The following is a 26,765-nucleotide window of genomic DNA, read 5'->3' on the forward strand; positions in this document are numbered from 1 at the left end:
ACGACGTAATTCTTAAATATGTAATAGATTTTTGACGTAAAATGGGGTGTTATTCAATTTACATTTCAATGTTTAACATTTTGTTTTATAGCTTCCAGTTACCTATGCGAACTAAGTTAACATTTTACAGCACAGTTTTTGCAATAATGTACTTACCTAATGTTTTTGCAGTAGAAGTTGCACACCGCAGTTAGATATTTTATTTAATTTATTATTATTATTAATATTATTATTTTAAATTTTAACCAGATAATCATAAAAAAATGTGTATAATATTTAACTACCACATAATTTATTGAAATATATGTGTTATTCAAACAGTTAACAATTACTTTGCTTTACAAATGAAATTTTTTACTTTTGAAATATTTAATTTATTTTTATGAAAACGTTATTAATTTTATCAACGACATATCATAGCACGCAACAATGAAATTCCTACGGGGAAAAAATAATAGTATACACCAATGAGATGAGTTATTATAATTTATAACAACTGCCGCGCTGAACACAAATGCTAATTTCTATTCAAATATGTTCTTAGTAAATTATACTAAAATTTAAAACTGTTTAATATTATATATTTAATAAACTGTACATTGTCCAGGGACAATTAGAATAGTAGTTGTAGGTAGTCAAAACGCATACCCTAATTTCTTACTATATTGGTAGTATTATAATATATTTCATGCCCTTATATTATAAAATATATTATAGAATTAGCCGTTATAGTGTTAGGTGTTTATCGTATACCTACGATAAAAACAAATATATTAATTGACTATTGATTATAATATTAATAATTAATCAAATAATTAATTATTCAAGTATATAATATTATATTATATTTGTATAGGTCCTAAGAAAATAAAAACGATACACAAACTTTAGTAAGTGTATACAACACATACTTATACTATATTATCTATATAATGATCGATACAACAAATCAAATAACTTCAAATTCCTTAACCTTTAAATTATATACCTACTTTTAGATTCGAGCTGTCGTCATATTATGTGTCCTAACAATGTCAAAAATATTTAATGTACATAAATACACAAAAAAAATGTTTCACAGTTTAAAGCATTATTAAATTATTTATTTATTTTTAAGTATTGAGCTAGAAATTTAATAGTTAAAGAGATGTTTAAAAAGTATTTCTTACTTACTAAACCCCTATTATTTTGAGACTTAACCAATTATTGACCGTAATTTTATTTATTTTTAAGTATTGAGCTTGAAATTTAATAGTTAAAGAGATGTTTAAAAAGTATTTCTTACTTACTAAACCCCTATTATTTTGGGACTTAACCAATTATTGACCGTAATTGTATGATTATAATATTATAACATAAGATTATACGCAGTTATCTAACTTGTGAATTAATCTGTTTATATGAATGCACGGATGTAAATTATGTTCCAAACAATAATTGGGAAATCAAGAGAAGTGTCGTAAAGAGCCTTCAAATAATCGTCCTATCACATGGGACCATATCATTAACTCATAAATTCATCAGCTATCGTGTGGTTTGAGTACACGTTTTAAGGTTTTTTAGATCATTCTTGTGAGTGTTTTAAACCTCACACAAATATCCAATTAATTTACATTAGACGAAGACGATAAAAATTAAAACCTTTTCTCGTTGCTTCAAAGATAGAGAAGATACATAAGTTTAATACATTTATAAACGTCAGTAAATTATCTGAAATGCAAGGTTTCGTAGAGAAAAAAAAAACTCATGCCATCAAATCTCATTAAATATTTACAAACTAAGAGCGGTGATCCCAATATAATTATTTTTAACGTACGCATAAGTATAGAACTCATTAAACTACAGCAAATAATCATCAATAAACTGTAATATAATAAAATAAATAAACGGTCGAAATGAAATGGTTAACACCAAAACAAATATGTTTTGTTGGTACTACAATAACAAACAACAAAAGGCCTTCATCTGATCCCCTAGTTCTCCATGATGAACATTTATGTATCTATAAATTTAACAACTTATAATAGGACACCAATACGATAAAAAAAAATATATGTAAGACCGTCTCCGGTTAAGAATATGACTACAACAGGGACTTGTATTGCGTTAACTCTTCAAAACTCTACGAACAACGCGAATCAAGCACTTAAACCAAAATATAATGATTTTTATCATAAAAAGAGTAATATTTTATTTTAAATGACTATTAGGTATAGATGGAATATTTAAGCTCCAGTTAAAGGGTTGTACACAAACACAATCGACATACTTTAGATTCCATAAGTCAGAGATATCGAAATTAGCTGTAGTTATGTCTTAAAGCGTAAACAAATTATACACATCATAAAGTTAAAATAAAAAACCAAGTTAATTTCAATGATATAATTAGTGATGACAGTCGACAGATCCACATAGAATATGTACTATAATTTACATATTGTATACTTCAACTACTAGTCGTGATAATCGGGAATATCATCAAGTTTATATAATTAACCAAATATTATTAACCAATAGACAAACATAATCTTATCAGTTATCAATGGATATGTTATAACGATAGATACCTACTTGTTATTTATAGCTATATTGGTATTGCATTTCATAGATAATTAACTATGAAATTATGTCTACTGAAGCGAACAAAGCCCAAATTAAATTAAATTTTCGATAAAATTACAATTGAAGTGTATACAAAAAAAATATATAAAACCACTATTTAAAACGATGTGGTAATAAATAAACATATAATAATATCATGAAATGGATAAACTATTATGATAACCTATACTTATAATGCATGTACGTATATTATAATAAATACATATATACATATTAAATTTATATTATATAAAAAACAACCAAGAAGGTAACTGATTACCTTTTATTTATTATGCATATAACAATCGGCCAGTAGAAGAAACAATGATGCTTACAATAATATGATACAACAGAGGGAGTAATAATATGAAATATTTGTATAAATATATAATATAGCACTATACTAGAATAATAAAACAAAACAAAATAAAATAATAAGGATGTAATATTTGTGTTTTTTTTTTTGTGAATATTTTAATATAGCCAGATTCCTGTAGTATGATATAGTAACTAGTCAATAGTTTAGCGAGTGATTTAAAGTATGTTAGGTGTTGATCATAGAGCTCATTACATATTAATTAATTGGGTATACACGTAATTATTTTAACTGTAAATTAATAATTATTTAAGAAAGTAGTACTTAACTAGAAACATTTTTATCAACATAAAATTATAATAATTTAACAATCAATCTTTTAATAGTGATATATTGCGTTTATTAATGATGACCGACATATAGGTTCACAATGCTTAAACAATATATATTAAATTACATTAAAATACTATTAAAAAATACCAGATGTACCACTACACCCAAAAGCTTTTAAACTTTTTCGTATAGTCTAACAATCTAACGATGCATAAGTTAAAACCAATATCACTTAGTCTTTATAGAACATTACTTTTTAATTAAATTTCAAAATAATATTAAACAATGTATTCATAAAATAAAACTATTACAACTGATTAAATAATTCGATAAAACGAATGTATTAACTTTATTCAGTATTAATTACATGACATTACTCAATTTTAATAAAATATAAACTACAATATTAATACCTAATAGAATTATATTATGTTTGGAATATATCAAAGTATAGTTAAATTGTTTTAAAATAATCAAAAAAAAATCTATCAAAACCTTTAGTTTTCTGCGTAATACTAAAGATTATAAAGAACATAATATTAAAAGGAAAAATGGTTTCAATTTATTTTACAATCATATGGGTAAAACACATCGGGCAAAGATATTTTGGAACAAATCCAATGAGAAGCTACAGGAATTCTCCAAAGTCAATTCGCGTTATAATTTATTTGATTCATACGTAATTTATTATTATTGCCTAATACAAAGGAGAACACAGTTTCAAATCACCTGATTAAAAAGAAATCGTATTAAATAATATACACAATTTACTAATGAAATGACAAAAGAGTTAAGAAGTGAAGTAATCAAATTATGAACTTTAAAATCATAATATCAAGTTTATATAGTTTTTTAGATGGTAATATTTGGATATAGTTATACATTTTGTTTAATATAATATAGTATTCACTATTCATAGTACTTTATTTTATATTATTATGTACTTGATGATATATATCTTTATATAACGATCTAATCACAAAAATATATTCTGTTATCATTGATTTTTGTATACTGAAAGAAATTTAAGTTGGTAAAGACTAAAAAAAAAAAACCAAAATTATAATTAGAAGAATTTTCGAAGTTACAATGTACGTGCTGAATATAAATACATGTTTCCATGCCCCAGTTCTTTCACATTTTTCTGAATTAGTTTCACTGACGGTAAATAAAAATGATGACCACGTAGCGTCAACACAAAGGTGAGGAATTTCTCAAATCACGTCTTTTGTCGGTATTCTTTTTGTGAAATCCAAAGTGCCGGAAGTACGATGCACGTAATTACTGGAGGATTGGGAAATCAGGGAAATCCTAGACTTTGAAAAGGCAAGTAGAAAAAATAAATCTAAGCTTAATTCCTTCATTGTATTCTACTGTTCAGAATCATTACTTATACCCTATCTCTTAAGCTCAAAGATTTATAGTACAGTATAAATTGTATAATACCATATTAAGTATATATATATATATATATATAGACATCATGCAACTAACCAATTTTAATAAAGAAATAATTATTATAAAGTACAGCGCAAATAATGTAACAAATTGTCTCGAATGTGTTTACGCCGTGATAATTTTATTTATATAACAATATCGACGTACATGTAAAATAATTAATAACTAAAACTTAGAAACACGCACAGTAATAACTAATAACCCATAAAAAAAAATGTTCAATTTACGTTTATGTTAACTTAATGTTATCTAATTAGGTAATAACGAATGTGTTGTTGCAGGCGTTTCGACTAAAACGTTTACGAGTAAACTGTATTTTACTTAACTTGTTTTATAGTTTTTTCAAATATTTAATCATAATACAATTTATATATTTTAACTAATGTAATCAAATAAGATTATGAAATCTGATATATATTTTATATAGATATAAGTGTCAAGAACTTGGTTATACCTCTATTTAAAAATCAAAATATAATTTATTGTGATCCGAGCAAAGGGTTAAAATATTATTAAAAAACTAGAAGAGATATCTCACTGGAAAGCCTACCATTGAAAATGTCCAATAGATATTTCGTCAAAATCTCTGTACTTCGCGTTTTCTAATGGTATACCGATTAAAAAAAAAAACAAAGAAAATCGGCTGGCCACTTTACAATAGCGACCATAGTATTAATATGATTATGAACCGGAGTACTTTATCATTTACAGTACCAACAACTTAACAATACATAATGCATGCGTATACAAACATATTATATTATATTATAACGGCACGCAGTATATAATTGCGATGGGACTTATTGCGGCTAGTCCGTGGTCCAGGTTGACATTTCGAAATTATGTTATAATCCGGTGAAAAACATTCGTTTTCATTAGACCTAATCCGGCAATATTGTTAGACGGCGTGGGCTATTAACTCGGCAGAAAATGCGGTAGCAGTCGTGGTCCGCTGCGGCACTCTGTCATTAGTCGACCGCGTCCATTTTTTCGAGCTCGAATCCTTTGCGGTGGACATGGGTCGTGTATATAGTTGTCGCATTTCGTTCATAATAATATGGTCGCTGCTGCAGGTTTTGGGTGAACGGTAAAACTCAACGACATCAAAAAGTGTTTATAACAGGGATAATGAAAAAAAAAATATCGAATCAGAAAGGGAGGGGGATGAGAAAAAACAAAAATGTCGAATCGAGAAGGGAATGAAAAAACAATATAGTGTCATATAAACCATGGCGTTTTTGTTTTCTAGACTGTACGCCAAAATTCGTAGGTGTTAATATTATTATTATTATTATTATTTTTAGAATACTACCCGTAGAATGGATGAAGCCAATCATATGCGTTCATTATATATGTGTCATGTGTGGTCTTTGGACATTATAAAAAGTGCTGGAAATCGAACACAGATTGTACTGTATAGATGTTATAATTGCGTGTTACTCGAGAATACCGTACAAATACATTTTATTAAAAAAAAAAGGAAAACGATAGTGACGGTTCTTTTGGTTTTGTTTTTAAAAAGCTGACTTTTAAATAAATCTATAACTCGATAATTTATCTTGGAGTTTGGACTCGTCATGAAAATCTTTTTTTATAACCGTGAATTTACCGTTTTCTCGTTATAAAACAGTGCTCACACACGCATACGCACAACTACTAGTTCGTTCACACTTCGTCGCTTCGAGCCACCTACACTGCGATGTACCGAAATTGCCTACACTCCGCGCCGGCGAACGGATGTGATATGATAATATTTATTTATTATTATTATTTATTAATAATACATTTATTAATGTCGATATTAACGAGTTATTTGCCTCGGTTTCACGATTTAGACTCGATACGTTGATATATTATGCATCAATCGCGCAAAACATCGTCAAGTCGTCACTCGGACCACGACGGGTACGCACCATACGTACCACACAGTCTACACCGCTAAATTCCGACGAAAATACAAACCAGTTTTTCGATATTATTATACCGACGTTGTAGGTAATCGCAATAAATAATTTCTCGTCAAACGACACGACAGTTGTTTTATTTTCGATCGCCGATTTTCAAGTCTATAATGTTTTTACGTTATTACCTATATTATACCGCGTGCCGGTGCGTGTGGTTACCAGCCGCCATAACCGCGACTCTCTCTCGGTCGGCTCTGGTCCCAATCGCCACCACCATCGTCGTGGCAATCGGCACAATACGACTGCTGAACGCGATGTTAAATGTATATTTCATATTATCGGGCACACGCCACACAACACGCGTGGCAACAATCGCGTGATCCGAAACGTTATTATATGATATTATTAGGTATTATTATTGTTTCACCACAACGTCGTCGTCCGGTACACACAATAACATAATATTATTATTATATCGGTATAATATACGCGTATACGCCTATATTGTATTATAGTATGATATCGTTCAACGCGACTTCGATTTTCCACCAATTGTTCGAAGGTGCCACGGTGGTAACAGGGTACAAAAAAAAAACGACAGCACGAACCTCAAAAAACACGGCGGCGGCGGTACAAAAATATACAAGTACAGTCGTAATTATTATATCATGTGCATGTATAAGAATAAAAAAATCGCGCGATGACGGCGGGTGATGAGACGGCGGGTTTATGTCGACGAACGGTCGGAAAATCGTCCTCGTGCATTGTACACAATAATAACAATATGCGTTACATTACACATATTATTATATAATAACATTGTATATTGTGCGTGCAGCGCGCGTGTGGTACATAGTCGTTATTCGCGGGCAACTATAGCGGTTTTTCCTTTTATCGATTTTCGGGTGACCTGAGGAATACATAGCTATAGCGGTGTACACAAGGGGTACACGAGAGCGCGTGTACACATACAATACCTAACTGTACATTTATAAGCATAAAAGTGTACGTCGAAAATAAAAGAGACACGTGGTGTTGTTTGATTTAGTGTGCGAAACGCGCAAATAACATCGTTTTGCACCTACAGGAACGCAGTGCGCACTCCGTGAACAACTTACTGACTCGTATATAGTACGTCGTCTCGTATCGTATACATTACCATGACCACGGTTATGCGGGGGCGTATGGTTTTAATACAGTATAAGTATAACTATACGACCACGCGTGGTCCCGTAAATAGGACGGAGACTATGTTATAATTTTTTTAACGGCCTGCCTAGTTATGAACATGGTGCAGATAAAAAGACTATTATATTATACGTATACAGTTTATCACTAAGTCGGTTCGAGCCTTTTTCCACGTCAATCGAGTCATGTCGTATGGATATTTGGCACGATATTAGTTTGTGATCGGAATTGATTTCACGACGAGGTCGAACGCATATTTGCATCACACCGGAAAATAATAATAGTCTATATCGCAGTAATATAAGTATTCCACGTTTGGGTCCACCGATACATTCCTCTGTATATTATAATATAATACGGCTGACGTCGTTTCAAAATGCGTGTCTAACGTCTGTCAATATCCTATTATATAATACAAATACGGCGCACGTAAAAAGTAATTTACCGAATTTTCAATATGAAGCTAGGTGAATAAAACTAGATCAGTCGATCGAAGCAAACCACGATTTGTTCAATTAAAATAAAAAAAAATTTTCCGTTCATATTTGACGCTGATAGAATTAATTTACAAACGTTTTTTTTTTCCACTAAACCATTTAAGAACCGTCGTAGAAAATCAAAAATATCATAGATTTGTATGTGCAGGAATAATATAACTGGACAAAAATAATTATATTGTTTATTAATTTAAACTGTCTTACTTTTTACAATTTTTCGCTCCTATAAGTTGCAATTTGAAAAATATTTTTAAAAATTGAGTTTATAATTTGGCAATTAAATACAATTATTGGAAGCGTTATTAAAAAAATGTATGGACATTAAATGAAAACGTAATGGAATACAATTGATCATACGATTCGGTTTTGTGGATTTATATTATAATTAATTCATGGACAGCAATGTTATCCCACACATTACATGATTATTATAATATTTGGTGGCGGACGGTTGGGCAAAAGGAATTTTTTAGGTTCTATTACATCAATTTAAATTTAATTTGGCAACACTGTCCAAATCCATATTATAAAGTATGAATACATTTTCAATGTAAATTTGATTATACGTTTTGAAAATCATTCTATTGAGGAAACGCTCGGGAACTCACATTTAAATATATCAAACTTCAATTATATTTTAAATATTTTAAGTATTCGTGTTTTTACATTCATTCTCTTCTGTGAAATAATTTTGTTCGTGGTTTTATTATAATTTATGTGTTATAATTTCACGTATTATTATAAATTATTGTTCGTTGAATATTAATAGGTTGATTGAAATTCAATCACATCAAAATTATATTGAAAATAACATATATTATTGTATTGGCAAAACAATTATAATTACAAAATACAATAGATCATACAATTTTAATTGGTAGTTTAAAATCTGTGTTAAATAATCTATGATTATGCATTATGTTTTATTTCAAATGTATTGTGTACGTTTATATTATAACAATATAATTTTTATTTAAATTTAACAACATCGTTAGGTATTTTTGTATCTTAAAATGTACATTTTCATAATAATATCCAATAAACAAAAATATGGATGCCAAATGTTAACGTTTAGTATTTTTTTAGTTATTTCATTGAATATTAAATTGTACTAATATAATATTAATTAATATTGATTCGGAGATATTTAAACTACGAATATTATTATTGCATAACGTTATACTATATTGGATAATTTGTGTATACCCCGCCACACAAATGGTAATAATTTCAAAATATTTATATAACCGTACATCATATTATACAGAGTGTAAAAGTGAGAATTGAGATATTTAACTATCTGGGTATGTTGTAACTTGTAAGTAATAACTTTTATTCTCATCAATTTTAGGTTCTGACTGGAGCGATGAACGAGTGGATTTTACAGAGATGCCAATATTTTTTGTGTACACGAATAAAATTATAGTAGAAACAAATCTTCAATATTTAAGTTTGGGAATGTTTTCTGGTGGAGAAGTTCCGGGTATCCGGCAATTACTCGATGGCCGGTTACTCGATATCATATTTACGACTCGGTTCTTACTCGGTAGTCGGTACCCGGCAAAATACTACATTTTTACTCGATTCATATCCAATGGCAAACTCTGATAATCTATTTATAAATATATGCATACCAATTAATATAACGGGAAAAATCTAAAATTCTAGGGTAATAAATTATAACATATTTTGGTACATATTAGAATAACTGAACCGATTTCCAATAGCCAGTTGATTATAAACAAATCATGTTTTTCTTCTATGAATTACAAAAATAAATCTCGTGTTTATACTGTCTAATGTTTATTTAGTTGATACTTGGTACTTTGACAGTAGTATAATACCCATTTTGTATTTATATTTCTACTCGGCCAATACCCGATACCCGGTTAGTACTATGAATTTTACTCGGCCAATACTCCGGTGTAATACCAGATTTTCTACTCAGAATATCTCTAGTTTCTGGTACCAAATCAGATCTAGTTGATACTTTTGGGTGATCAAAAGTGAAAATTCTTCGTACTTTTCAAAATAATCAGAAAAATTAAAAAATAACCATAGGCACATGATATTTTTACTGGATATTACATAACTTTCAAAATATTTAAGCGCTATTTGTGCTAATTATAGAGATTTGAAAATTTAAAACGAGATTCATTATACATATTGCTCTTAACACATTAAAAAATATCGAAAATAAAATTCACAAATATTTTTTATAGTTGAGCGTTTAAAGTTGAAATTGTTATAAGATTCATAGAAATCACGATAATTTACAAAATATATTATAGTTGAAAATTAACATCGTTTTTAATTCATTCGTCTAAAACTTAAAAAATTGGTATAAGATTGATTATGAGTTTATTCACTAGAAATTAAAAAAGAATCTAGTGTCAAGTCCCATAAATCTACTCAATGATTTAATCATTTAGGCTGACCGTTACCGCTCAGAATCGTTATTCGTACGCTATTTTTTAACATTGAATTCAAATTTAAAACATCCATTACAGTGACTTACACGATGCTGAAGTACACTCAGTAGAGAGGTTACCTCCCCACATTTTTAATTCATATTTTTAATATGATTATTGTTTATTATAAAAGTTGTAACAAAAAAGGTTTTATTGAAAAAAAAATGTTACATAGGTACCTCCTAGTTAGTTAACTACATTAGTGAGCTATTTCTGTTACATCATGTAAAAACGTTTATAGATGGTGATTATTTATTATTGAGCATGCAAAAAATGTCAATAATTTAACATAAAAAACAAATAACTGACCAGCAAACGTATTTTCTGATATCTGATAATGCAGAAAAGTTTTATTTTTTCATACGTTATGTTTTTAGCTGTTATAGATGCAAAATAAAAAAAAATAGCCAATTAAAAACCTAGTAACCAATTAGGATTCAATGCCTGTCATGCTTTTACTAATATAAAATAAAAGCAATTTTTCAATAAAAAAAAGTTTGTTTTTTTAATGTGATAAGTTTCTCGTTTCTGTGTGATGGTATTCTTAAACAAAATATTAAATTTCTTTCATGTTTGATCTTAGGATCATTTAAGTTTTTTTTTACTTACAACATCTTTAAGATTTAATATTATGAACAATTAATTATTCCTAACTTTTCTTAGTTAGGTATTGTTTACTGATGAAAAAAATATATAAAAAACACACTTCACATTTCTGAAATATTTATCACAAACTTTAGTTGAATTCAATTTATTACTAAGTTTTTTTTTAAAAAAAAAACCAAAATACATGCCTAGGTATAAGCATTTTTTTTATTATTGAAAAATTTAAAATTCCAGAATATATTATAATTTAAAATTTTTATCAAACACACTAATTAAAATAATTAACAAGTTTTATAATTTTTGAACGCGGAAAAAACCATGAAACATTATTTTGAGATTGTAATAATGGTATATAATCTATTATAGTCAACTACAGTTATATTATTTTCAAAGTCAAAATTAAATGTACATTATATCATATTTCCATTGTTTCGGAGAACGGCTACAAAATAGTGGAGATTTTAATTGTGTAACAAACGATTAGTGAAAAAATAATACAAAATTTATGATGCGATAAAATATCAAATAATAAACGTTACGAACGGAGAAAGTACATTTTCGTTCAAAAATCGTATTCCCTAGACATTTTATTCGCCGTACGAGCCCGCATCGCAGCGTGGAAACGACATGCCCGATAACGTCAAGTAACTGACACGTATATACTATACATATACATTAATCTTATCAGAAAACAGGAGTACAGTGATGGTTATACAGTTACCACCACCACGTTCAGCTTCACTTTAACCTCCACCATCCTGCGCCGCCAACTTCTACTACCGTATTTGTCATTCCACAGCATTTGATAAAACGAGGGCCGCTTATGACCGTTCAAAAGTGTAAAGGTTCACTGGGAGGCAACTGTGGCTGTGCACATGGATTCGAAGTTTTCAAGTTTTCGATGGCGCGTACTCGGACCGTGTCCAAGTACGCGAGTGACAAATCGTTCACCGATCTCCGAGTTCGAATAATACTGGCCGTTAGCAGGCTTTGGATTTACGTTTGACTTGTCCTCACCAATATTCACTGAGTACCTTTTAAACGACGACGACGAAGCATGAACTACTGCACATGGTGCGTGGGTAGAATACGATTTCGGAAATAACGTGAACATGAGCTTCTGCAGTGGTCAAAGTTTTTGGGTATACCCTTATTCTCCAAACTACCCTTCGCCACTCTTTCCGTCTTCTAATTTAATTGTAAAGCGAATATAATATCTGTGCTCGTGCATATCCGGGTAGACGTGCCTAAAAAGCACATTTCGCTCGATGGTTAGCAACGATAGGATGGGTAGTTTTCCCTTTACTATAGCTGTTTCTCCTAAAATCCGTGCCTAAGTAATTAGACGGAAGCGATCCGAACAAAGATATTATATAACTGTACCATTTTACCACTTCGGTAGTTGCAAAAGTCTAGTAGTTTATCATTTTGTGTCACTTCTCCCCATGATAAAATAACCCCTGAACGGTACAGACACTTCCTTATTCCGTAAACAAAAACACACTCCTAAACGATAGTTTAATAGTCAAAATCTTGTTTCATTTTATTACATTTAATCAAAAATTAATTCATGTTGAAAAAATATATGAACATTGACCACAATTTAAACAACCACCAATATTTGGGTCACTGGATGTTGTTTTATATTTAATCTTTTATTGACATTGGCAACGAATCAATATCTAATAATGCCAGGATAAAATCTGTTAACTGACAGATTCAGATTAACATAAATAAATTACAAAATATTAATTTTAACCAAAACGTGGATACGCGTATATTATATAATAATTGCTTAGTATAATAAATCAAAAAAAATGTGTCTTTAAAATATTATAAGATACTATCTTCTAATATTTTAAAATGTACTAAAAAAATCAAATTACAGTTATATTTTATAGAAATATAGAGTAATGTATTAAAACTATATTTACATTAGATACCTAGTTAATAGTAGATGAAAATATTTTTCATATAATTAATATAGATGTATGTAACAATACTATTGTCGATGTTTCCAATTAATTTTGACTTCCTATAAGGAATATTATATTATATTATATTATGTAAATATAATAAGTGCATAATTTATGGTTATTTGATTTGTTACCTATTAGCATTTTATATGAAATCCAAATTACTAAGGTAGTTAAATATAAAAAATATATATTTAAAATGTATGATATAGTTTTGATATATTATTTGTATATGTTCACAATAATAGAATATTTAATACATTTCGAACAGATGAAGAATAAGACCATGCATTTATCATAATGTTGACATTAAATGGGTTTACACTGAACTAAGTACATTATATTTCTACGTAGATACATTTTGTCTAATGTACACTACTTGTTACAAAATGTAAAATTTGCATCGAGATAATTAACAGCGAACTATATTATAAATCAACTAGAAATTTAATTATTTTAGTGTGGATTGAAGATGACAGCAGTCGATATGTCGAATATAACTGCTTATCATTAGGTACTATGTGCGAGAATCGGCTGCAAAAGTGGTGTCTTGTGTAATAGTGACAAAAGGCCAAATACGATAAATGGTTTTTGGACACCAACCAACACTATGTTCACGCGCGTATTGCCTACGGGTAGTAAAATAAAATCTTGAAAATCACAAACCCAGATTTTCGGCCCTAAACTATGTCGAAGGAGAAAAGATGAAAAATAAAATACAAACAAATAGATAACGTTAAGTTACAAACAAGTAAAAAGGTTTAAAAAAAACGAACCAAACACGACACTGGATCCGATTATTTGCTTCAGTTTGGTCGTATCGAAACGAAAAAGTGTTTTTATTATTATATATTTTATGATAGTAAATTACAGTAGACCACATTGATGAATAATACAATTTATTCTGAAAACAACTAATTATTGCATTTAGTCAAACAATGTTGTATAATGATTTTTAATAAAATATATAAATCATACCTAATAGAATATTTTATAATTATCTAATCTTAGTTTGAAATTTCAAGTTGTCTAACCTCAAATTGTTAATTTCAAATACAATAGCTAACAACGTTTATTTTTGATTCAACAATTAATTTCTCAAAACTTTGATCACATCTAATTTTTATTAAATCATTCGTATAAGGTCAGTAGGATTATTGTTTTTCGTTTTTTAACAATCAGATTTTTAACAAATTGAGTACATAATATTAAAGGGGAAGTGTATGATTGTGGCCAAAACTTGAGTGGTGAGACCTTCAAACTTGACGCTGCAGAAGAAAGGAAATAGAATAAGTTTTCAACACAATCGATCAAAAGTTTCTAAGTAAACAGAAAAAATGTGTACAAAAATATTGCCGTCATCAGTTATGTTAAAATTATAATAATAATACATAGTCAAGAGACCGGAGTAGTGAAAGTTGTACTCCCAGTGTTTTTATTTAACAGTCAAACAAAATTTAACATTTTGCAGCAGAACGTATTAGATTTCAGACATAGATGACACGTGGATAGGCCATTTTACATTTACACATGAATTACAACTTCATTACGACGCGTGTTTATTGCAAAATATCGTCACTTTTAATTTGGTTTACCAACTCAATTTAACTTGAGACAGTAGTTGAATGCAATAGTATAACAGACATATTATTATTATATTCTCCGTTCAACTCTCTTTCTCCGTCCCCATCCGGGTTATGAGGGCCCTTTTACTTTCTGTATCTAATTACCATTCTGGAAGCGTATTTTTGGAAACGTTGCTCGTCATGGTCGACTACCACGGTACAATGACAAACAAAAACAAATCGCCTCCAGAATGCAAAAGTCAAAATGTGATAAAAGTAGAAATTTGACGTTTACACGTCGAGTGGAACTTCCGTAAATACATGCCAAGATGTTTTGGACGAATTTACCGATTAGGCATAATTGGTAGTTGTTGTAAAGCGTAGATACACAATCAATTATGTATGGACTATTATTAACAACAGTTAAAGTCATTATCTAACATTCTAACCACTTAAATTACTTAAACAAAAATACAAAACTTATATTAGTTATAAGTTTTTTTTTTCATTGCATTATAACTTAAAAACATTATAACTTTATAACATTATTAAATTATTACTACATTAGTTAATACGAGATCAACAATTATTATATTAATTGACTAATACATAGTGTATGCTATTGTTGTATCAGTATAGTATACCACACCTACTATAGTACAATAGTTCAGAAATTGAAAAAAAAGTGACTGAATTAAATTTTATTTTTTTTTTACTTGAGCCCGGCAACTATGGCCATTAGCTATTGTAGGGATTACAGTTGGTATGGTTGGTACGGTTTTTAAGGTTGGTACAGTTGAAACTGTAGGTTAGCAACACGTGTATTTGTGGTACGGTTTTTGTCACTACGAACCAGGGTGGTCACCCATCCGGGAACTAAAATAGACATCAATTCCTCGAAATTACATTGCGTGATTTATTGCAGCCACTGCGCCGCGCCAAACTACTGAATTAATTTATCCTATAATATTGTGTATATAATGTGAATAACTAATAATATAAATTTATAATATTGATTAATCAACCATAAAAAATATTCATTCTAACAGAATTTATAGTATTTTGTTTAAATTAACACCAACAACAATAATTATAATAGTTATCATTGATAACTTATCAATATCGACCTAACCCGTTTGATATACTAAAAACATAATGAAATTGTACTAAAACTATTTTTATATTTTATATGCATTTTGAATATTTACTGAACAGAGCCAAGAATGTTTTTTTACTTTCTACCAAAATATGTCATTATTAGTATTTAAATAATTCAAAACGTAAATGTATGTTTAATATTCACGTTACAATATTTATGATAAAAATATAAAAATATAACACTTACGTGTATAATAATTGAATGACTTGTCTTCTGTTGAAGCTACGTACTCAACGTCGTCAGCACAATATTAATTCAGCACATTTTCAAGTTATTTATTTTGTCTGTAATATAAAAATTAATAATGGAAATAATTAATATTATATAGAATAATATTATAATTAAAGATTGGTTGTATTATTGTGTACGTTTTTATTTCTAATATTATATGAATGAATATAATATTATATAATATGCATTAAAATACAAAAATTTCTGATTTTGTTTTGATTTTTATTTAATTAGTTATTTATTATACTCCGTTACAGTAAATTATTAATTTTAATTTAGTACAAAAAAAGTGTACACAAATTAAGTAAATATGAAATAAAAATGTAGGTAGTGAGTTTTCTGAATGTGTAAAACAATGTATATACTTTAAGCTATATTATTTTATCTTAAATATGTGATTGTATGTTAATCTTAATATGAGAATAGGTGAATGAGTGTTCAATAAGTTGTAAAAGAAATAAACAATACGAATATCAGCCATTCGTTGAATTAGGTTATAAGACAATTTCAATAATTACTTAAAACATAACCAATACGTCTAAAACATGAATAGATACATAATATGGTAGATTTTATACCAACATCAAACACATATAACATAATATTATATTGATTACGCTGGTAATTCAGAATATATTAGTTTAATTTAAACGTACTTTCCATAGTTTTACAAGTATTTACAGACTTTAAAATGCTTCAAGTGCCCGCGCTAGCCTTATGATACCTATCACAACAATTTCATAATAATTCTAATAACCTTCCTAAAGCACATAATATAATATAAGATTTTTCTTCCATCACTGTTCTTGACAATCTATCTCGTCAGCCTAAGCTTAAATAGCCAAGATACCTTCTTAATGGATCCTTTATAAATAAACTAATGAATTCGAGAAAAGTTTTAAGTAGTGTCTAAGGACATCATATTCTTTCAAGTCGTCATTGTATCTTTTTTATTTGTATTACTTATTGTATTATTTGACACAAATTTTAAATATTTGATTCCTTATATAGTAAAAAAATAAATAAAAATGTCATGTACAAAATCAATTAGATAAGTAAAATAACTGAACAATAATACAATTTTACATCAACTTATAACAGCTTTCCTTTATGTTCTTTTTACATTTATTTTTTGGAAATTTGCCCCATATGTAAAACTCAAAACTTATATTGTATAGTGTATTTTTTTCAATAGTTATGTGGGAATAAATTATAATTCTTTTTTTCCGGGAAAGTATGAAATTTAAACAATTTTAGAATATAAAAATTGTAAGCAATAAATGAGAACGAATTCATAAGTGAACTGCTCACGTTTAGTACATCAGGTCTTAACAAAGGTACTATGTCAAGTGTTCGAAAGTCATGTGTTAGAAAGTCAAGTGTTATAAATTTAAGTCTCATAAGAGTCATGTGTTATAAAACGGATTTCTCATAAAAATCATGTGTTATAATATAATATTATTAGAGTACCTACATCCATACATGTTCCTTATCGTTTAATCGTTTTAGCTAAATGTTATCTTTATTTGTTATCCGAGGAATACAAAAAGAGCAGAAAGAAACAGAAGTAACCGTAGAACGCTTAATAACAAACTCAACGTCCATTTCCAAAAATACAAACGACCAAAATATCCGACTACAAAATATATGTAAACGATTAGAACAGAACCCTGAGTATGATATAAAAGAATTTCTTAAAGCAATTGTTTCAAATTTTAAATTTTAAACATTTTTACAATTATTCCTTTTTTTTAAATTGTTTAACATTAACATTTTAATTCACACATAATATATAGTTAATTCAATTTTTTATATCTACTGTAATTTTTATAATAGGTACATAACTTTTATGACATATGATTTTTATGAGAAATATATTTTATAACATTTGATTTTTATGACACTTAATATTATAATATCTGACCTTATAACACATGACTTTCTAACACTAGACCTAGATTCCTTAACAAAACACAAATAATTGTTATTCTATAAAAAATATATTATTATTGCTATGAATTTATCATAAAATTGTTTTCATCATCATTATATGTTGGAAAATTTAAGAAAAAACCATTTATTGTGTATGATCTTATTTTAAAATAATATAATTCTTAATTTAAATAATAATTGTTACATGAAAGCTAAACAATGGCTGCAATGATAAAACTGTATACTGTATTCTAAATAGTCAAATGACTTAAAACTATTTTATAATATTATACAAACGATAAATATGAATAAAGATTGCACACTGATACATCGTATCTTTTTATATGGCAACAATTTACAAATTGTAACTGAAAACGTTCTAGTTACATTAATTAATAATTATATATTTATATTTTAATTTATTATTATGTGTATTAAGATACCTCATCAGTCATCACTATAATAAATTCATTTTTAGTTTATAATTATTATTGAAACATAAATACATGATTAATTAATACCTAATATTAATAAATGTTCTGAATTTAATTCTGATAAAACATTTACAATATTTTATTCAATATAGCGTGGACGTAAATAATAGTTTATGGTAATATTATAAAACATTATTAAAATTAAAAGATATTATTTTAACATGTATACCTAGTAGGGCATGGTCTAGTTAAATTTGCATGTTAAATGCATTTGAACGCGATTCGTAGAAACCAAAAATAACATGCAGAAATTAATGCAAATTATTTGCATGGATTCCTGTTAAAATAAACTCTGATCGATGAACTATCAATAGGATACTGTGAAAATCGTTATTGAATTTATACTTACAATATTTTACACAACGTGATATGAAACAAAAATCCATGCTCGGTGACTTAAGCTCTGTGACTGTTATTGGTACACATACATACTGACTGTAAATTTGGTCAATATTGGTTATTTAAAATGAGATTATAGTTAAAAAAAATTCTTTATTTGTTGATACACTAATCAAATGACTAAACCTTACATAGACGGTGTACTAAATTTGTACTGTTTTGTACCAATGAAATTGAAATAACACATAAGGTGTGAGTATAGTAAAGTATTCATGATTGATAAATTATTTCACTTTATTTAGGTATTTGCAAAATTAATGTCGGCCATTTCTCTATATCAAATTTATTTCACTATTTTGCATTTAAAATGTAATACTGCCTAGTTCCATTGTTGTTATATTTGATTTTTTTTTTTTATCACAATATCAGCTTATGTATACAATATAATATCCTATGCATACAATTGTAATTTCATAAAGTAATCTAGAGTTTAGAAATAATAAATATTATTTTTTCTTTTATTCATATTTTTAAAACAATATTTAATTAAAATAAAATACTGTTATGTATAATCTATGTTATAATATTACTATTATTTGATTTTATTTAAAAATAATATGTATATATATAGTTAATATAATTATTATATTATATCCATAATATTAATTGACACGTTTCTACAATAAATAAACTAAATTACATATATTTAAAAAACAACTGTTTTTATATTTTTTTATCCCTGTTTATTATTTTTTTATTTGATCGTCAGTTTATTTTTTTGTATAGTATTATTGTACTAGATAGTACTGTTGCTCAATTTAATTATGAAAGTAACATAATTTTTGTCTAAATCTTAATATCATTGATAACAACAATTTATATGAAAAGTTACATTATAATTAGATATTCTTGAGAATAAAATAAGAAATAAAATATAATTATCATGCACTAATTCTTAAGCTAGGTTTTATCTAATGGAACATTTTCCATTTCAACTGATATAAATTATATAATAATATGTTTGTTTATGCATTTAATATTCTCTTGTGAAATACACATTCTTTGTGAAACACTATTAAGTAAAACTGACTGAATATTTAAATTAAATTAATCTTTTAAGTCTAGACGTTAAAAGTGAACTATTCGTTATAATAGTTTGATTAATATTAATGACAAGAATTTTAAGTATCATTGACATCAAATATCATACAAAAAGTTACGTCACAAACAACTCGATATTTTCACACCAAAGAAAATTTGTGAATCATATATTAATAAAAACGTATATTATAATAATATGTTGTTGTTAATAATAGTAACCATATGACAACGAAAATCTTACGATAGTTTGGTGAAAAGTCAAAATATATGTACCCAGTTCAAAAACATATACATATATTATGTTAATTTCAAAAGCTATAAAAATAAACGTAATATAATATATGAAAAGGAAAATTTCAAAATTAAGGTTATCAAATATGATTAATTAGTAAGAACATATAACATAATGTAATTACTAATTCACTTAATTACCAAGTACATTTAACCAGTGCTGGGAATTATCTAGATAAATTATCTAAATAAGATTTTTTGAAATAAATTATCTTTTAAAGTATCTAGATAATTATGTTACGATTTATCTAATGTTTAGCTTAGATAAAAAATGGGCGTATCTAGATAAATATTATAGTGCCCCTACAAAATTATAAAACCAATGTTACTAAAATTCTAATATAATATAAATCATTCATAAAATTAGAAGAATATATTTCTTGTTATTATTACCAACGACAGTATTACGATAATACGAGAACCTACAAGCGGGCTTACATTACACATCGTTCTCTACAAGCCATAGTAAGCATATTCAAATTAATTAGGTATAGGTTTATTTCCCCATCCATTTTAAAAATAAATTAAAATTAACTTCGTAGAACTGTATTTCATAGGCTCGATTCGTTGTTATTATAAATATTATGTCATTATATTGATATAAATCTAATATTACAAAAATACTAAAAAACAATAAAAATAAGTGTAAAAAAATTATATTCATCTAGATAAATTACATTTATGTTATCTTTATTTTTATCTATATAATATTTTGTTAAAATTATCTTATCTTATCTAGATAATTTTTTAGTTATCTATTCCCAACACTGCATTTAACTACAACAGTTATACAAGGGAGTGGTTTTTACTACCACTTTTCAGATAATTGGCATTATAGTGAATGAATTAACATTAAAATTAAAAAAACAATACATTTTAAGTACTTACAATACGATTTACATTTGTTTTCAAATAATTAAATTATACACTATTTAATAGTATCGAAGAAAATATGATAATGACATAACGATTACAGTGATTCATGTGCCTAAGTGTATACAATAATAGTATTATTTTAATATTATGGAAAAAGGCGAAAATAATTGTAATTGTGTAAACGAAATGTTCAATAACATCAAATTAACAAAAGTTATTTAAGAAAGTTATTATATTATAAAATCCTTTTTATGAAAACTAAAAATGTTTTCACCATATATTATTTTGTTTTTAAACTCAACAATTTAATGAAAAATAATATCAATGATACAAACTAATTGAATACTACTCTTTTTTGTATGTTTTTTTAGTAAATATTGATATAATAAGATAATAAATATTAAATTTGATTGAAAAATCAATTCCAATAAAGAATAAATCACTCGGTATAGTAACATTTTAAAAAGTTTCTAAAATCAAACACTTATAGGGATTCTTCAATTAATGGAAATACGCTGTTTTTATAACTAGACAAATTTTATACGTTTCTAGTTTATTATTTTATCACATCTTAAAGAAATTGGCAATGTACACCGTATATCCACACGGATGCCATTAGTTTGCCTATACGGGATGCCGTCCAATTTTAGGCATGTAAAAATATAGTGAATTCCTCACAAAGTTTTAAAGTTGCGTATACGCTATTACAATTTATTATATAAATAACTATAGAATAATCATGCAAAGAAAAGTAAGAATACGTATAAGCTATTCAGAAAAAAATGCATTGCAAATAGAATAAAATATAAATTAATTTTATTGCATTGCTTGTAAGACATGCCACTGTTACAAAAAAATAAAATTTAATTAATTGCTATGTGTATTCCAACTACACTCCTAGAAGTAATAATACCTATAAACACATAACATTTTCATAATAAAGCTATATTTTTCTCAATTTGACATGTTTAATTTGATTAAAATTTCAATTATTTAAGATTTTATTGTAACACTGTTATTAAGCAACACAAGAAAAGAATATTTCTAAACCAGCCACAAAAAACTTTACTAAAATTTACTAAAATTTACTCTGCTTGATAACAAAATGAACATAGTTTATGAAAATTGCAGTACCAAACTATAAATTATAATACAACGGTATCGTATTATGATAAATATCTCAAAAATACTGCTGTTAAATGATAGAATCTATATTGTTATAATAATATTAAATAATATCAAATGACATAATGGCTGAAATGTTAATAGTTATAAATTATAATATAAACTTAAATAATACATATTTTTCTAATATTACACAGTCCTCGTTCTCATAGTGCACTTGTAGCGTGAAAATGTATACGTTGCCAAAAATGTTTACTTCCAATTATTATAAAATGCGTATACCACCGGTAATGTACAGTGATAAAATAATGATTGATAATAATATTGTATATGTATTGTAGAAATTGATTATTTTTTCTTAAAAAAAGTGCTTTTTATTTAAGATAATTGAATGTACCTGTAATATTGCTAAACACAGTTAAAATACCTATTTAACTGTTTTGAATTGAAATTAAATTTCACAGATCTAATATGTACACTTTTACTGCTCTGTTTGTCTGTTGTCTGTGTGCAGCGAGTGCTTATTGATAAATAACGAGTGCGACATGTTGTGTTATAATAATTTTAAATATAGTCACATGCTCTGTTTCCTACTGCATTCGTCTTAAGATGCGTGTGAAATCGTACGCAATTTCCCATGAGAATTAACACATACCTGTTTATGCCCATTATTTGTTTTTTTGTTTTAGCATCTAACATATTATGCACATATTATTATTAGGGCTCGGATTTCGATGCATTTGAATCTTTTTTCTGGAATGCTTGACACGATGCTTTCCGAAATACAAAAATATTTCAAGTATATACTATAATATCCTAAGAACATTTTTTGCATTTTTAAGTGAATTTTTTAATGTTAAAGAGCATAATTTATTTTTTTTTAGATTATTTATTAACCTACCTATTTCTATTTATAATATTACGAATAAAAATTGAATTTATAAATACGCATATTGTACCTTATAAAACAACTTAAGGTTATCTGGTTTTTTAATAATACGATTCACAAACTTGATTTTTAAAGGAATACTGGGGAAATTCCGGGGAAATTTTCCAGGAAATTCTTTAGGATTTTTTTTAGAGTTTTAAGTCGTATATGCACTTTTTGAAAGGGCATTTTTCGATATTTTTAAAGGCATTTGAATTTTAACCCTAAATATTATACACACACATCGTTTAAACCGATAATCAATTAATATCGCCGTATTGGACCAGAGTAATTTGAATGTATCCTATATAAGTATATAACTTTGCATTAATACCTACATCATTATTTCTTGGTGTACACTGAACCAATAACTGGAGTAAACGTACGCAGTATCCACTCAATTATGAAAACAATAGAAGTTCTATTATTATCGAAGCTAAAAAAAAATATTCATAAATCTACGTCGACGCGATGGCACGTATAAACAATAATTATTATTTTTTACGTGCGACGAATGTGAAAATTAAGCAAACAAAACAAAAAATATTCTTTTGACCCTGCGAGGCTTACAAGTCACTATAATATTGTTAATAATTGTATTATTGTTATTATTATTATTAATATTTATAGATATATAAATACAACCTATTCGAGAGTTGGTATATTAAAAATGTTAATCCAACTCTCGACGACATTTTTTTTTCAAACAAACACATCGATGAAACGAATTGAAATGCGCCAATAAGCAAAAAAATAAAAACGTATTACAAAAAAAACAATTGATTGGATTAAACGAGGTAAATTTATTTTTATTAGACAGGTAATTTGTATAACACATTTCACGTAATTTTATTAGGATTTTTTTTTTTATCATCTGCGCTGTTTTAATTGCTATTGTAGATAAAATTAAATAATATTATTACATTTACTAATTATTATATAAACTAAATAATATTATTAAATGTATTAGTCGCTATGCAATTTAATACGTGTTCAAGTGACCGTTTCTAACTATACATACATTTACCCACATTTTCAATTCATAATATGATTTCTACGAAGAAAAAAAACAAAAACATGTAATACGCCCATAAAAAAAACTTATGTATGTATAATAATATAATATTGTTTGAATGATATTTTATTCAAACGGTAACTACACTACACATAACATTTTGTGTGGCCGTGCATAAACCGCCAATGTATGTGTAAGTTGATGTATTTGTTTATTCCCCCAACAGTGACAAGTTTGCGATCATTTTTATCTTGTGAACTTACACGATCGTGCTCCTAACATATTTTTACGGAACAAAAGCCATCACAGTTGTAGTCAGGTAAAGTTCAAAAAAAAACTCGTAGGTATTTAATAATATTATGGCATATTGTATTATAATGTGCTCACACACACTGGCTCATAATAATAATACTATATGCAATAATAATATAATGCAAACGTACATTTTTTCTCCGTATGAACAAATGTCAAGTTCAGAACGCCAGTACATAACCTAACCTAGTTGTTTTTTGTTTTGTATCTAAGAGTTAGCGTGCGAATGTGTATAATTTGCAAGCAATTGGCGTACCTGGCTTATAAGTTTGAAAGAAATTTCCGGTAAAGAAAAATGTCCTATTGACACCATTAATGTATTATATTACAATCATTTTGAATAAAAAGTATGACTGTATAAAATTCCATAATTTATTTTTTTATTATTGGGTTAATTAAACAGTACAGTTAATGAGTTCTTATTTTTTTTTCGTGTCAGACATCATACAGGCAAATAAAATATAGTAAAATAAAATGAAATACGTTAGGGTTAGTATTTTGACTACAAGTTTTCAGATCGCCAGTACTAGGCCACATACCGTAGCTTTCTGGTTGGCAAGAATCAAGTCTTTTGGAGTTCAGGGTCCTCGTTCCATCGCCCGTATTGTTCCACAGTGGCAAGAAGTATCTCCATATCCACGTGTATTCTTTAGATCTTCCAACTCCCACTCTCAGTCGATTTAATGTGTTCTACACGAGCCATTGAAACTCGTTCCCTGGTGGTAAGTGTCTGCTGGTTCAATCCACCCTCTGATTTCCACTGTTTTATCCTTGCATACATTTATTCTACTCTGAGAGGGGTCATTTTATAAGGCACTAAAAACTATGAGAAAATTTGTGGTACATAGAAGAAACCTCTACGTGGTGTACCTTAGGCAACAGTGGCTCTAACACTTCACTGGCTAATTATTCCAATCTACACTCATACGATTAATGAGTAATGACTAATGAAGTACAACGCAATAATTAGTTACTTCAGTTGCGTGTAACATAGGGTCCCAAGTGTTGCTCAGGCAACACCTTAAATATGGGTGGGTGGGTATCGTTGAAAGGAAAATATGACAATTCATCGGTAGGTATAACAATATTATGAGAGGTATAGCCCATCTAAAACTATTTGAGCAAGAACATCTTTTTTTTTGCCACTGACAGTTATTATAAACAGCTTGTATAGGTACCGTAATTATTCATTCTTACGTTTTAGTCAATTTTCACTCTGTGTAAAATTAGAATAAAATAAAATAATTCGTTTTCGATTCTCATTTATATGCGTTATTATATCCTGTTTAAACATCTTTATAAATTACAACCAAACAAATACATGTTTTTGTAACAATTATTTTTATTACTTACATTTAACGACTAATTAATTAGATTTCTAAGTCTGTATCTTTTAATTTCAATTTAAAATGTAATAGAACTTATTTTAAACTTGAATAGAGTATATTTCCATCGTCGTTTATAGAAAAAAAATGTAACTTATTATTCTTGGTACTTGGAACTATTAATATTTTTCATTAAACTAATAGCATTTCCATTTCATTTTGACTAGGTAAAAGAATTATATTATATTATATCCTACAATCGTAGGATTAGTATAGCTTCTGTTTCAGTCCAGAAAGACTAAAATGAACCATGAACAGAAAACAAAAGAAATAACTCTAAAGGGTTGAAACGACCCGGTTCTTTATAATATATAAACATGTATATATATTTTTTTTTTTTTTATTAAAGCAAAAGAAAAGAAAAATATCTCAAGAAAAATAGTAGTATTGTGATATTTTACTTTATTTTCATTAAAAACAGTGCACGAACAATACGGTTTAAACTATTATGTGAGAGTGTGTCTATTATATTTAACAATCAAAATATAATATATAAGTCATGATATATTTTATTATGTATGTTAGCATATTAAATACTGTATCGGATAAAGTATTTCTTGATGGAACAGTAAGTTTCGGATCAAGTATAGATAGTATAGGTAAGTCTAACTTGAACTGCAGGTCAGTGTTGACTAACTGAGGGTTACAATATAGTTGCGATA

General features: G+C 27.4%; 1 protein-coding gene across 2 annotated transcripts in view; it reads right to left on the reverse strand.

Moving 5' to 3' along the window:
* The window catches only part of LOC132945961 (neuroligin-4, Y-linked-like), a 454,653-nt gene that overhangs the window by 386,202 nt on the left and 41,686 nt on the right, over positions 1 to 26,765 (reverse strand). For both annotated transcript variants that reach the window (XM_061015804.1, XM_061015805.1), the window contains exon 3: positions 16,261 to 16,358. The gene's annotated coding sequence lies outside the window, so the exon portion shown is untranslated. The remainder of the gene's footprint in view (positions 1 to 16,260; positions 16,359 to 26,765) is intronic.

The sequence above is a fragment of the Metopolophium dirhodum genome, chromosome 5 (assembly GCF_019925205.1).
Source record: "Metopolophium dirhodum isolate CAU chromosome 5, ASM1992520v1, whole genome shotgun sequence".
Lineage (NCBI taxonomy): Eukaryota > Metazoa > Arthropoda > Insecta > Hemiptera > Aphididae > Metopolophium > Metopolophium dirhodum.